The sequence below is a fragment of the Monodelphis domestica genome, chromosome 7, assembly GCF_027887165.1.
Source record: "Monodelphis domestica isolate mMonDom1 chromosome 7, mMonDom1.pri, whole genome shotgun sequence".
Taxonomy (NCBI): Eukaryota; Metazoa; Chordata; class Mammalia; order Didelphimorphia; family Didelphidae; genus Monodelphis; species Monodelphis domestica.
Genome location: NC_077233.1, coordinates 55,220,315 through 55,232,531, shown reverse-complemented (window position 1 = coordinate 55,232,531; position 12,217 = coordinate 55,220,315). Strand labels below are relative to the sequence as shown.

At 41.8% G+C, this 12,217-nt stretch overlaps 1 protein-coding gene across 3 annotated transcripts in view; it reads right to left on the bottom strand.

Annotated features, from left to right (window-relative positions):
* Nucleotides 1–12,217, bottom strand: part of SYN2 (synapsin II) — a 258,206-nt gene that overhangs the window by 84,174 nt on the left and 161,815 nt on the right. The gene's annotated exons all lie outside the window — the stretch shown is intronic.

Here is a 12,217-nt window from a genome sequence, read left to right as displayed (position 1 = left end):
CCTTCTTTTCTGTGGCTGGGGCCATGCAGGGAGCTGAGTCCTGGGAAACCCGGGGGTGGGGTAGAGAAGGAGGCCAGAGGGCAACAGTGCTGTAGGAGCAAGGCAAGAGGTGGAGGGCAGCCTGGGAAGGGCCAAGCCTCCCAGGGGAGAAGGGCGGGTGGGAAGAAGCTAGTCCAAAGTCTTGTGCATTTGGGGATGACTCTGAACTGCTCTAATTAATTTCATATGCAGAATGTAGACCCTTAGTGCTAGAAGGGACCCGAGGGATCAGGGAGGAGAAGATTTGGAGGCCGAAGGAACCTTAGAGATCCTCTAACCCCACCCTTCAAAAGAAGAAACTCAGACATAAGGAGATTTTTCATGTTCAAGGTCTCACAGGGTGTTAGTGTCCAAGAACCACAGATCAACACCTGCCATAGTAATCATAGCAGGTAATATTTCTTTATAGTTCTTTGTGTAATACCCTAAAGATTACTTTCACATACTTTATCTTCTAAACAATCCTGCTGGGTAGATAGGCACAGCAGGTGCTACTATTCCCATTTACAGATGAGAAAACTGAGGTCCAAGATGGTTCGGTGACTTGAACAAGATCACACAGTTCCTATGTGGCAGAGCTGGGTTTCCTATCCACGTCTATTGATTTCAAGTCTAAGGCTCTTTCTTCTATGCCAAAAATAATAATTCCATAGAGTTTAAATGAAGAGTCAGAAAGATCTGTCAAATCTAGCTTCAGATTTCTAGCTGTAGGGCACTGGGCAAGTCACTTAATCTCTGCCTGACAAAAGGATCCATTGGAGAAAGAAATGGTAAAACGTTCCAGCTTCTTTGCCAAGAAAACCCCATGGATAGCTACAGTCCATGGGGTCATGAAGAGTCAAATACAACAGAGTGAGTGAACAACAATAACAAATTCATTGCAACTGGATGAGGAGACTAAAATCTGGAACCCTCCTAAACCAGCGTGGTATGGTGAAAGCACTAAATTAGTTTCAGGAAAACTGGGGTTCTGGACCCAACTAGGAACCATGTAGTCTTTGATAAGTGATTCTAGTCCTTTGTTCCCTCATCTGGAAAATGAAGGAGTAGATCCAAATGAGATCTAAGCTTACTTTCTCCACTGGCAATCTAATTTAAGCATAACAACAGAGAAATGAGATTAGATTTAGTTTATACCAAATTAAGATCCTGCCCTGTGGGGGTCTCGACCAGAGAGAAAGGAGCCAGGATATTTTGAGAACTTGGTTTCATGCAAAATGTATCAATTAACAAGTATTTATTAAGAACTGACAGGGGCAATTTAGGTGGCTCAGTGGATAGAATGTCAGGCCTGGAGATAGAAGGTCCTGGGTTCAAATCTATCTTGAGGCACTTCCTAGCTGTGTGAGCCTGGGCAAGTCACTTAACCCCCATTGCCTAGCCTACTAGCCCTTCCCACTCTTCTGCCTTAGAACTGATACTTAGTATTAATTCTAGGACAGAAGGCTAATGTCTGATTTAAAAAAAAAAAAAAAGGAGCCTACTATGTTCTAGGTACTGTGCTAAATTTTAGGGATACAAGTCAAAAATGAAATACTCCATGCCCTCAGTTAGCTTAAGTTCTATTCAGACCAAGAGGTTCAGGAAGTATATCCTAAAAAGACCAGTCTATCAGTTATTTTTTTAACTTTTACCTTCTGTCTTAGAATCAATACTCAATATTGGTTCTAAGGCAGAAAAGTAGTAAGGGCTAGGCAAAGGGGGTCAAGTGACTTGCCCAGGGTCACACAACTGGGAAATGTCTGAGGTCAAATTTGAACCCAGAACCTCCTGTCTCTAGGCCTCGCTTTCAATCCATGGTGCTGCACAGCTGCCCCTACAGCCTATCAGTTATGATGGAAGCTCTCCCATTCAAACATAAATTCTTTGAAGACAGGGAATAGTGTTCCTATTAGTTGGCATATTTCCAGCACCTAGGACAGTGCCTTGTACACAGTAAATCCTTAATAAATACCTGCTGGGTTGGATCAGAAATCTATCCATTTGGGGGGCAGCTGGGTAGCTCAGTGAATTGAGAGTCAAGCCTAGAAACGGGAAGTCCTAGGTTCAAACCTGGCCTCAGACACTTCCCAGCTGTGTGACCCTGGACAAGTCACTTGACCCCCATTGCCTAGCCCTTACCACTCTTCTGCCTTGGAGCCAATACACAGTATTAACTCCAAGACAGAAGGTAAGGGTTTAAAAAAAATTTTTTTTTAAATCTCTCCATTTGTCTTCTCCTTATTAACTATTATAAGCTGAGGGAGAGTCATCAGTAATTCCTCTCTTTCCTTCAGTTACAAGTCTTAACAGTATTACTTCCAATAGATTTAATGTTTCCTTCTCTCCATTCCCATGGTTACCACCTTATCTCTCATCACTTCTTTCAAAGACCACTATAATAGCTGTCTAATTAGTCTCTCTGCTTCTTCCAATCTGTCTTCTTTCTAATCCATCCTCCATATTTGGGGGTGGATGGGATAAGGGAGAGAGGATAATTTATTAAGTTCCTACAGTGTTCTAGATGGGACAATAGATAGGTGGCACAATGGATAGTGCTAGGCCTGGAGTCAGGAAGACATCTTCCAGAATGAAATCCTGGCCCCAGGCACTTCCAACTGTGTGGCCCTGGGCAAGTCACTTAACCCTATTTGCCTCAGTTTCCTCATCTATAAAATGAGCTGGAAAAGGAAATGACAAACCACTTTAGTATCTTTGCTAAGGAAACCCCAAATGGGGTCATGAAGAACTGTCCACAACTGAAAACAATTGAACAATAACAAACATAATAGGTGCTGTGCTAAACCCTTTACAAATATTATCTAAAGGGGCAACTTAATGGTTCAATGGATAGAGAGCCAGGCCTGGAGATGGGAGATCCCAGGTTCAAATCTGGCTTGAGACACCTCCTAGCTATGTGACCCTGGGCAAGTCATTTAACCCCAATTGCTTACTTAGCCCTTACCACTCTTCTGCCTTGGAACTATTAATTATAAAATAAACAATAAGGGTTTAAAAACAAAAGAAAACAAATATTATTTCAACTGATACAACTGTGGGCGTGGAGGTTCTGTTATTACCTCCATTTTATGTCTGAGAAAACTGAGGCTGACAAAGGTCAATTAACTTGCTCAAGGTCACACAACTAGTAAGTGAATAAGGTGGGATTTGAACCCAGTTCTTCCTGACTCTGAAGTTCAATGCTAGCCAGTCATGTTACTTTTCAAGGGAAATGCCGCCAAGGAAAATAAAGCTTCTCAGGAATTCTTATCCTAGTTGAGGAGATAAGTGATCAACACATAAGAAGACAAGCTAAAGTGTCTGGAAGTCCATGTATCCCAGCACATCTCATTCTTTCCTCTAGGTGGGTGGAGAGAGTAGTAATCTTCATGTCAGAAGAACTTGAGTGTTTATCACAGACCTACTAGCTGTGGAAAGATATGGACAAATCAAGGAGAGATAGATGCATGTTCCTACTCTCCAGGGGCTCTCTCTCACCTCATTTCATTTCCTCCCAGTGCTCTCACCAAGGATGCTGATGCCAAGATGCCCAGAGCCTCTGGGTCAATGGTCAGGTTTAGGGATCCACATATTTATGGTCTCTCTCATTTAGTGCTCTGATGATCACCCCCTCATCCATTATCTCACTGGAATGTCACATGGCATTTGTAAAGTAGCCATAATAGAAACAATTTTCCCAAAGTTAAACGGCCAGTTAGTAGCTTAGATCAAGAGGACCAGAATTTAGCATTCATCTGATCACTCATTCAACAAGTATTCATTAAGTGGTTCTATGAGCAAGGGAAGATGCTGGGTACTAGTTGCTGAAGATACAGTAACAAAGATGAAACAACCCCTGCCTTCAAGGGGAAACAACATCTACATTTTTAAAAATAGAAAATATAATATTGGTGATGGAATACTATTGTGCTCAAAGGAATAATGAACTGGAGGAATTCCATGTGAACTGGAACAACCTCCTAGAAGTGATGCAGAGTGAAAGGAGCAGAAGCAGGAGAACATTGTACACAGAGACGGATACACTATGGCACAATCAAATGTAATGGACTTCTCCATTAGTAGCAATGCAGTGATCATGGACAATGCGGAGGGATCTACGAGAAAGAACACTATCCACATTCAGAGGAAAAACTGTGGGAGTAGAAATGCAGAAGAAAAACATATGATAGATCATGTGGTTCAATGGGGACATGATTGGGGAAGTAGACTCTATTGCAAATAGTAATAATATGGAAATAGGTTCTGAACCTATTTGTAAATGTAAATGTAAAACCTAGTGGAACTGCTCATCGGCTCTGGGCGGGGAAGGAGGATGGTAGGGAAAGAACATGATTCATGTACCCATGGAAAAATATTCTAAATTAATTAATTAAATAAATGAAGGGTTTTTTTGAAAATAGAAAATATATACAAAACGAATACAAGTATGTTGCTATTGCTGGTAAGTTGTATGAGTCAAGTCGCTTCTTTCCCCCTTGGGGTTTTTTCCTAGCAAAGATAATAGAGTAGTTTGCCATTCCTTCTTTAGCTTATTACAGCTGAGGAAACTGAGGTCAACAGGGTTAAATGATTTGCTCAGGATCATGCAACTAGCATGTGTCTGAGGTGGGATTTAAACTCAGGTCTTCCTGACTCCAAGTCCTGCACTTTATCCCCTAAGCCACCTAAACTGTCCAAATACAATTATAACCCTTGTTTCAAATTATTTCTTAAAGAGGTAATTTTCATCCTCTTTAAAGAATAAGAGTAGCTCAAAGGTGCTATTTTTAATTGTCATTCCGAGGTGCTTCTCTATGGAGTCAAGGATACTATCTACAAATTTAATGTTGTTCTAGGAGAATCTCTGAGAAGGTGATGAGAAACTTCTCTCTTGTTAGAACTGTTAGAACTGCTATTTTTATGAGGAAACAAAGAAAATTTCTAAAGAATGAGTCTCTAGAGAGAATAATGAGAGTGATGGTTTAAAAGAAGATGAGACTACTGTCATGGGTAGAGAGAAGTTAGAGAGGACAGAGAAGGAAGATGGAAATCTTATGGAAATGTTTTAATCTTTATATTGTGAAGAAGTTGAAGAGAATGAATAAGAAAGAGACTTTATCTGGTGTCTTGAGTGAAATGAATGTTGGAATTGTGTTTCCAGAAGTAGAGAGAGATCAATTGTAACATAGTCTGTGATCCTTCTCACAGCTAAAATGCCATAACTAGTTAGAGAAGTCTTTGTTTTATTGTGGATTTCATTATTAATATAAGGCATGTTCAGTCATTTTCACCTTTCTTTAGTCCCACGATAGTATTGAAATATTATTGGAAAAGGAGGTTTCTTGAGTTTATTAAAATAAGATCAGATATGACAAAGTAGTAAAATAATAGCAAAATATTAATATTTTATGAACCAGGGTAGAGGTTCTAAGTTTAACTGGTTTATTGAGAAATGCATAAAATGTTTATTAATTCATAAGGAAATCTACAAACAGACCCTTGGATTACCCTAGAGTGATGGTGGCAAACCTATGGCATGTGTGCCAGAGGGGGCACTCAGAGCCCTCTCTGTGGGCATGTGCACCATCACCCCAGCACAGAGTTGACCAGGGTTCATTAGTAGAAAGCCAGAGATACATGGCTGGGCTGTTACCCTCTCCCTCTCCATTCACACCTGAGGACATTTCTCATATCACCCGCACCTCTCTACATTTTGCTATCACTGGCCAAGAGCTTGGGCTGATAAGATTAAATAGAGAAGTAAATCAAGCAAGCACAGAGAGGAATAAACTACAAATGAGGTTGGTGATTTGTGTAACACTGTTATACATGAAGGTAATTTGAGAGAACACTAACATCTTGTATGACTCAGAAAAATCTCATACAGGAGGTGGAACTTTGGGCTAAATTTGAAAGGAAGTCTGAAACTGCAAGAGGTTGTAGTGAAGAGGCAAAGTATTCCAGGAATAGGAAGCTGCCTGGACAAAGGTATGGAGATGAGAGATAGTCTGTCATATACTGGCAATGGCAAATTGGTCAGTGTGATGAGATCATGGAGGAGATCAATGTACAGTAAGCCTAGAAAGGTAGGACTCTACACATCAAATGGGAGAATTTGTATTTTATCTCAGGAGCAACAAGTCATTTGTGACTCTTGATAAGTGGAGTGACATGGTCAGACCTGTATTTTAGGAAGGAGAGAAACAAATGTTTATTAAGCACCATCTATGTGCCAGGCATTATGCTAAAAGCCTTACAAATATTTGATCTCACAGTAACTTTGGAAGGTAGGTGTTATTTACTAGCCCCATTTTACAGGTGAAGAAACCAAGGCAGACAGAAGTTAGGTGACTTGCCCAGTACATCTCTGAGGCTAGATTTGAATTCAGGTCTTCCTGGTTCCAGATCCAGCCCTCTAACCACTGTACCACCTAACTGCCTCTATCTATCTTAGATCTGATCTTTGACCTAACTTCAATCCATATCTTCTCCTGGGCCCTGTTCACTCCATCACATAGCCTCCTTGGTTCATTCCTTGCTTTTTTCATTGCACCCTATACTCTCTCTGGGAAAAAGAAGGGTGGAGGGGTTGAGTTGATGACTTGGGTGTGAAGAAGGGCAGAGCAGCTCGTTTGCAGCTGGCTGAAAAGCAGCCGCCATGGTTTCCCCAAGGGTCTGAAAGCCGGGCAGATCCTGACCATCAGGACTGGCTGGTGGAATGTAGGATTTGGCAAGGCTCACCCATCATAATTGCAGTCAAGGAAAGAATGGGAAGAAACTGCTGAACTATGTGATTAGGGACAGGTGTTTCCTTCAGAGCCCGGGTTGAGGAGCCAAGGGGCTTAGCCTGCAGGAACAGAATTCACGGGAACTGGGCCAACTGAAAGCCCAGCTTTCCACATCTCCAGCTGGACTGGACGGGATGGGAGAGCCCCTGAGCCCCACTCGTCAGCAGACTCCATTAAGACCCCTGCCCCCACCTTCTTCCACTAAAAGGCAGCTGCCTTCTATGCCTAGGAATTACCTCCTCCCCCAGTGCTTTGAGTCTGATCATGGAGAACCCCAGAGACAGCTAACTGGGGCTTGTGCCAAACTTATAGCCCCACTAAAGTTGTCCTTGTTGGCCCAGGTGGTGAGGAAGAGACATTCGGATCTCTGGCGGTGCTAGCCTAGAGAACTTTGGGGGCTAAATCTCTGCTCTTCTTAGCCAAGTAAGAAGAGCGTCACCACCAAGTTGACTACAGAGTTAGAAAGCATTTATTGTCATTCAATTATTTCAGGCTTTTTCTGACTCTATGACCACATTTGGGGTTTTCTTGACAAAGATTCTAGATTGTCGTTTTCTCCTCCAGCTCATTTTACAGATGAGGAAACTGAGGCAAAAAGGATCAAATGACTTGCCCAAGGTCACCTAGCCAGTAAATGCCTGTGGCTGGATTCTTATTTAAATCTTCCTGACTCCCCTTCATGGCCTAGCTGCCTTTATGACATTTGACCACTCCTTTATATGTATTGTCTCTTGAACTTGAATATAAACTGCTTAAGAGTAGGAATTCTCTTGCTTTTGTATTTGAAATCTCAGCACTTATCAGTACATTATAAATATTCAGCAAATGCTTTCCATTCATTCATTCACAATCACTCTGGAAGCCACCATTAAGTCAGCTGTGAGATCCTAAACAACTAAACTACAGATCTTTACAGTATTAAAAATATGAAACCTTGACTTTTAGACCCATATACCTCCTCTAAAGTCATACTATGATTCCTTATTGTCATGTGGAGTTATTTGAGATAATACTGGTGTCATTCTCCTAAGCTCCATTGGCTCCCTATTACCCCTAGGATCAAATAGAAACTCCTCTGTCTGGCATATCTAAAGCCTTAGATAATTTGACTCTATAATCACCTTCAAACTTTATTATATACTATTTCCCTTTATATATTCTTTAGTCCAACCAAGCTGGCTTCTTTGCTTTTTCTCATGAACTAATTTCTATCTCCGGTGTCCATGTCTTTGCCCAGGCTGTGCCTCACGCACTCCTTTATCCCTGATTTTCTTCAAGTCTCTGCTCAAGTGCCATCAGTTATGAGGCCTTTCCTGATCCCTCTAAGCTACTAGTACTTTCCCCTGAAATTATTTTCTATTTCTTGTATGTCTTTTGCCCACCATAAGGTGGATATGTGTTTCTCCCCCAATGTTCCTTGAGGACACAAATGGCTTCATTTTTGTCTGTGTCCCCCATGCCAAGTACAGTGTCTAGTAAGTGCTCATAAATTGATTCATGACTGGAGAGTAAGCTGAAAGGGATGCTTCTGCCAAAGTAAGACTGTAGGCTTGTGGTTTCTGTCTCAGGCTAGCTGAGCAAGCCTGGCAGAAAGGAGGGAAATCTTCATTAGAAAATCACAAAACCCATCCAGTGAGTCACTGAAGGGTTGAGATCTGTTTTGGTGGAGGTTATACCCACAAGGATGAAATCCTAAATCATTTAAATATGGAGGACCAGTGAAGAGATTGCAACTGTTCCATGACGGATCTTTCTCTATGACTCTTGTCTGTGTCTACCCATAAATTAACCAAAGGGAATCTATGCAAATTTTGGAGACATTCCTTAAATTCTTTTGGCATTCCATGGATGCCAATGAAGCCCTCAGAAGTCCCTCACTCACCCTCACTATGTGCCTGGTCTATATGTTTTTCCATGTGATGCAAAAGACAGAGTCCTTGCCGTGGAGTCAAGACCTAAATTCAAATCCTTCCTCAGATACTACCTCTGACTTTGGGCAAGTCCCCCAAATTCTCTTAGTCTCACTGTCCTCATCTGGAAAATGGGATAATAACAACCCCTAACTCATCGTACTGTTGTGGGCATCAAATGAGTCAATATTGGTAAAGCACTTTGCAAACCTTAAAATGATATGGGAAGACTAGCTTTTGCTATTATTTTTTCTGATGATATCCTCATATCAAGCTTCAAATTGCTGCTTATAACTTTCATTTATTGCTCCAACATAAGCCTTCTGGAGACAAGCTGAAGGGGTCTAATCCCTCTTCTGTGAAAGGATGAAAAGCCATTTGTTAATCACTTTCTAGGTGCAAAGCATTATTCTAAGAACTGGTGGTGCAAAAAGAAAAGTGGAGCAATCCCAGCTTTCATGGGCCTTCCTCTAAGAAGGAAGCCAACACATGAAAGGGATTCAAGCTGAAAAGAGAGCGTGCCTCCGGGTGCCCGACTCCCAGACTAAGCTTCTACAAGTCCTTCAGGTTCCTGGCCTGACCTCAAGACATTTCCCTTGGTTCCCTTCCTCTGACTATTCTTCAGCTGGTCAAAGTTTAGATGCAATGTGGTAGAGAGATGACTAAATTTGGAGTCAGAAGCCCTGAGTTCAAATTCTGACTATTCCATTTACTATCTCTGTGACGTTCCCTCTTTAGACCCTAATTTCCCCCAAAATTGCAGAATGAGGAAATTGAATGAGATAGTGTCTTTAAGACCCCTTCCCGAAAAAAAAAAAAGACTCCTTCCAGCTCTATGTCTGGGATCCCAGGATTGATCCCTAGTAAGTTTCATCATATTAGATTCAGCCTATCAAGATTTCTGGATCCTCGACTCTATCATCCAATGTGTCAATCGCCCCTCCCAGCTTCCTGTCTTCTGTGGATTTAGAATCAAATTTGTAGATTATACAGATGCCAGACCCCACTGCCCCCAAATAGTCTCTAAAGTAGCTAAATCTTCTCCTTAGAGGTAGCAATCAACCTTGCTTATAATTCAGTTGCAGTATCTTTACTAGGTCCAACATTGAACCACCATCACGTGTACTGGGGCTGCAGCCACTATCTTCTTCTCCTTAGGTATCTAAAACACACTATTGTTGGGGGCAGTTAGATGGCTCAGTGGTTTGAGAATCAGGACTAGAGACAGACAATCCTAGGTTCAAATCTGATCTCAAAACTTCCTAGGTATGTGACCCTGGGCAAGTCACTTACCCTCAACTGCCTAGCCCTTATTGCTCTTGTGCTTGGAACCATTACACCGTATTGATTCAAAGACAGAAAGGAAGGATTTAGACAACCACTGTTTCTTAAATTAAGAAGCTGAGGTTTAAACAACTCACTACATCTTAACAACAGCCAAAACTGAGCAGGGAAGAGAGTTAAAGATTTTCTTCTAAAGCCACAGGCATGAAAAAACAGCTCTACCTCATACTTCCTGGGAAGAGCTGGGAAGGGACATCGCCGATGTTGGAGGATGTCTGTCTGCTTGAGGCCATGGCCCTGCTCCATGCTTAGACTGAAGGAGGCTCTTAGTCACCCATGTTTTTAAAATTCGATTCATCAAATATTTACAAAGTGTCTGCTAGGTGCCCATCCCTGGCCTAGGCACTAAAGAGGGACACAAAGAACTTAATATATCCAAAAGAAAACTCATTATCTTTTCCTATAAACCCAGCCCTCTTTTGAAATTCTCCATTTTAGTCAAGAGTAACATCATCCTTTTAGGCTTTCCGGTTCACAATCTTGGATTCATCCTTAATTCTTTCTTCTCTTTCTCAATTGGCATATCCACTCAATTGCCAGTTCTCACTAACTCTTCCTTTACTACAGCTCTTGCATCGATTTCTACAAGCCTTCTAATAGATTTCCCTGTCTCAAGTCCCTCTCTTCTCTAGTCTTTCCTCCACACTATTGCCAAATTAATCATTCCACAGTGTAGATCTAATCATATTATTCTCCTACCCAGTAAACCTCAGTGGCTCCCTAGTACCACTAGGATCAAATATGGGCTCCTCTGCTTGGCATTTAAAGCCCTTCACAGCCTGGCTCCAATCTACTTTCCCAACCTTATTATACAGATTTCCCTCCTCCAAACACTTTGGTCCAGCCAACTTGTTTCACATATACCTTCCATCTCCATCTTTGCACTGGCTGTCCTCCATACCTAGAATGCCCTCCTTCCTTTCCACAGTCTCTTAGAATCCTGAAGGTTCTGCTAAAGCATTACCTCCTATATCAGAGCTTTCCTGATACTTTCAGCTTCTAGTTTTTTTTCCTCTTAAATTCCCTTGTATCTATCTGCCGGGGGTGGGGGCTGGGGGGTGCTGGTGGTGGTAAATGTTTAGCAATCAGCTCACTGGGGGTGGGGGAAAATATTGGCGATCTGCTTTTAAGTTTAATCTCTATTATTACGTTTCTCCATCATTTCCTAAAGACTAGATTAATAATAATAATAAATCAAGCCCTGATTGGTGGTATTTGCTGATTTCTAAAGTGTAAATTCTCACAGTGAAAATTTAACATTTGACTTTCACAATCTGGTTAAAGCTGGCTCCAGCACGTCCCAGCTTTTGGATATGCATCCACCATGGGTCATGTTATCTCTCCCGTTTGAATGCAACCTTCCTGAAGTCAAGGTGGGTTTCCTTTGCATTTTCATATTCTCAGCTCCTTAGCTTGACACATCGAGATAGGAACTGGATCTTTGATTTTATTGGCATGGAGAACTTCAGGGTGATGAAACTCCTTCTCCCAGTACTGGTCACTTTCTTCTCTGAAGCTTCTAGTCTTGGAAAGTTGCCTATCCCATAGAGAGGCTAAATGATATACCTGAGGTCACACAGGCAGTCTGTGCCCAAGGCGGGATATGAACTCACATCTTCCAGGCTTCAGTTTTATTCATTTATCTATTTATTCTCCTTTGCTGTTTGATGCATAGGAGACATTTAATCATTGTTTGTCATTGATTGGCTAGTTGATGAGATAGGAGGAAGGAAGTAGATGAGGCTGGCTAGAAAGCACGGGTCTAACATGGTGAAGCTTTGAACACCCATTGGAGAATCTCAGATCTAATCCCATAAGCCTTTTGGGGAACCATATGATTTTGTGCTTTGGGGACTAGATCCCAGCACATCTCTGTCCTCGTCTTATCATAGAGAAGTCCTCCTCCTCTATGTGCCAGTTCTAAAAAACCAGACCTGGTAACTGGGAGGCCTAATACTGTTCTCACTTTCTTCCATCCTTCCATCCCTCTTCAACAATTCTCCTTTTCTCTCTCTCTCCTATCCACACCTTCTGCAGCTCTTGGGAAGAATCCCATGCACAGACATACTTTCCAAGTCATCATTGTAGGATCCTGGAGAGGGCTCTGAACAGAATCAGAAGACCTAGACTGGAACCCCCACTCTGCTACTGCAAATT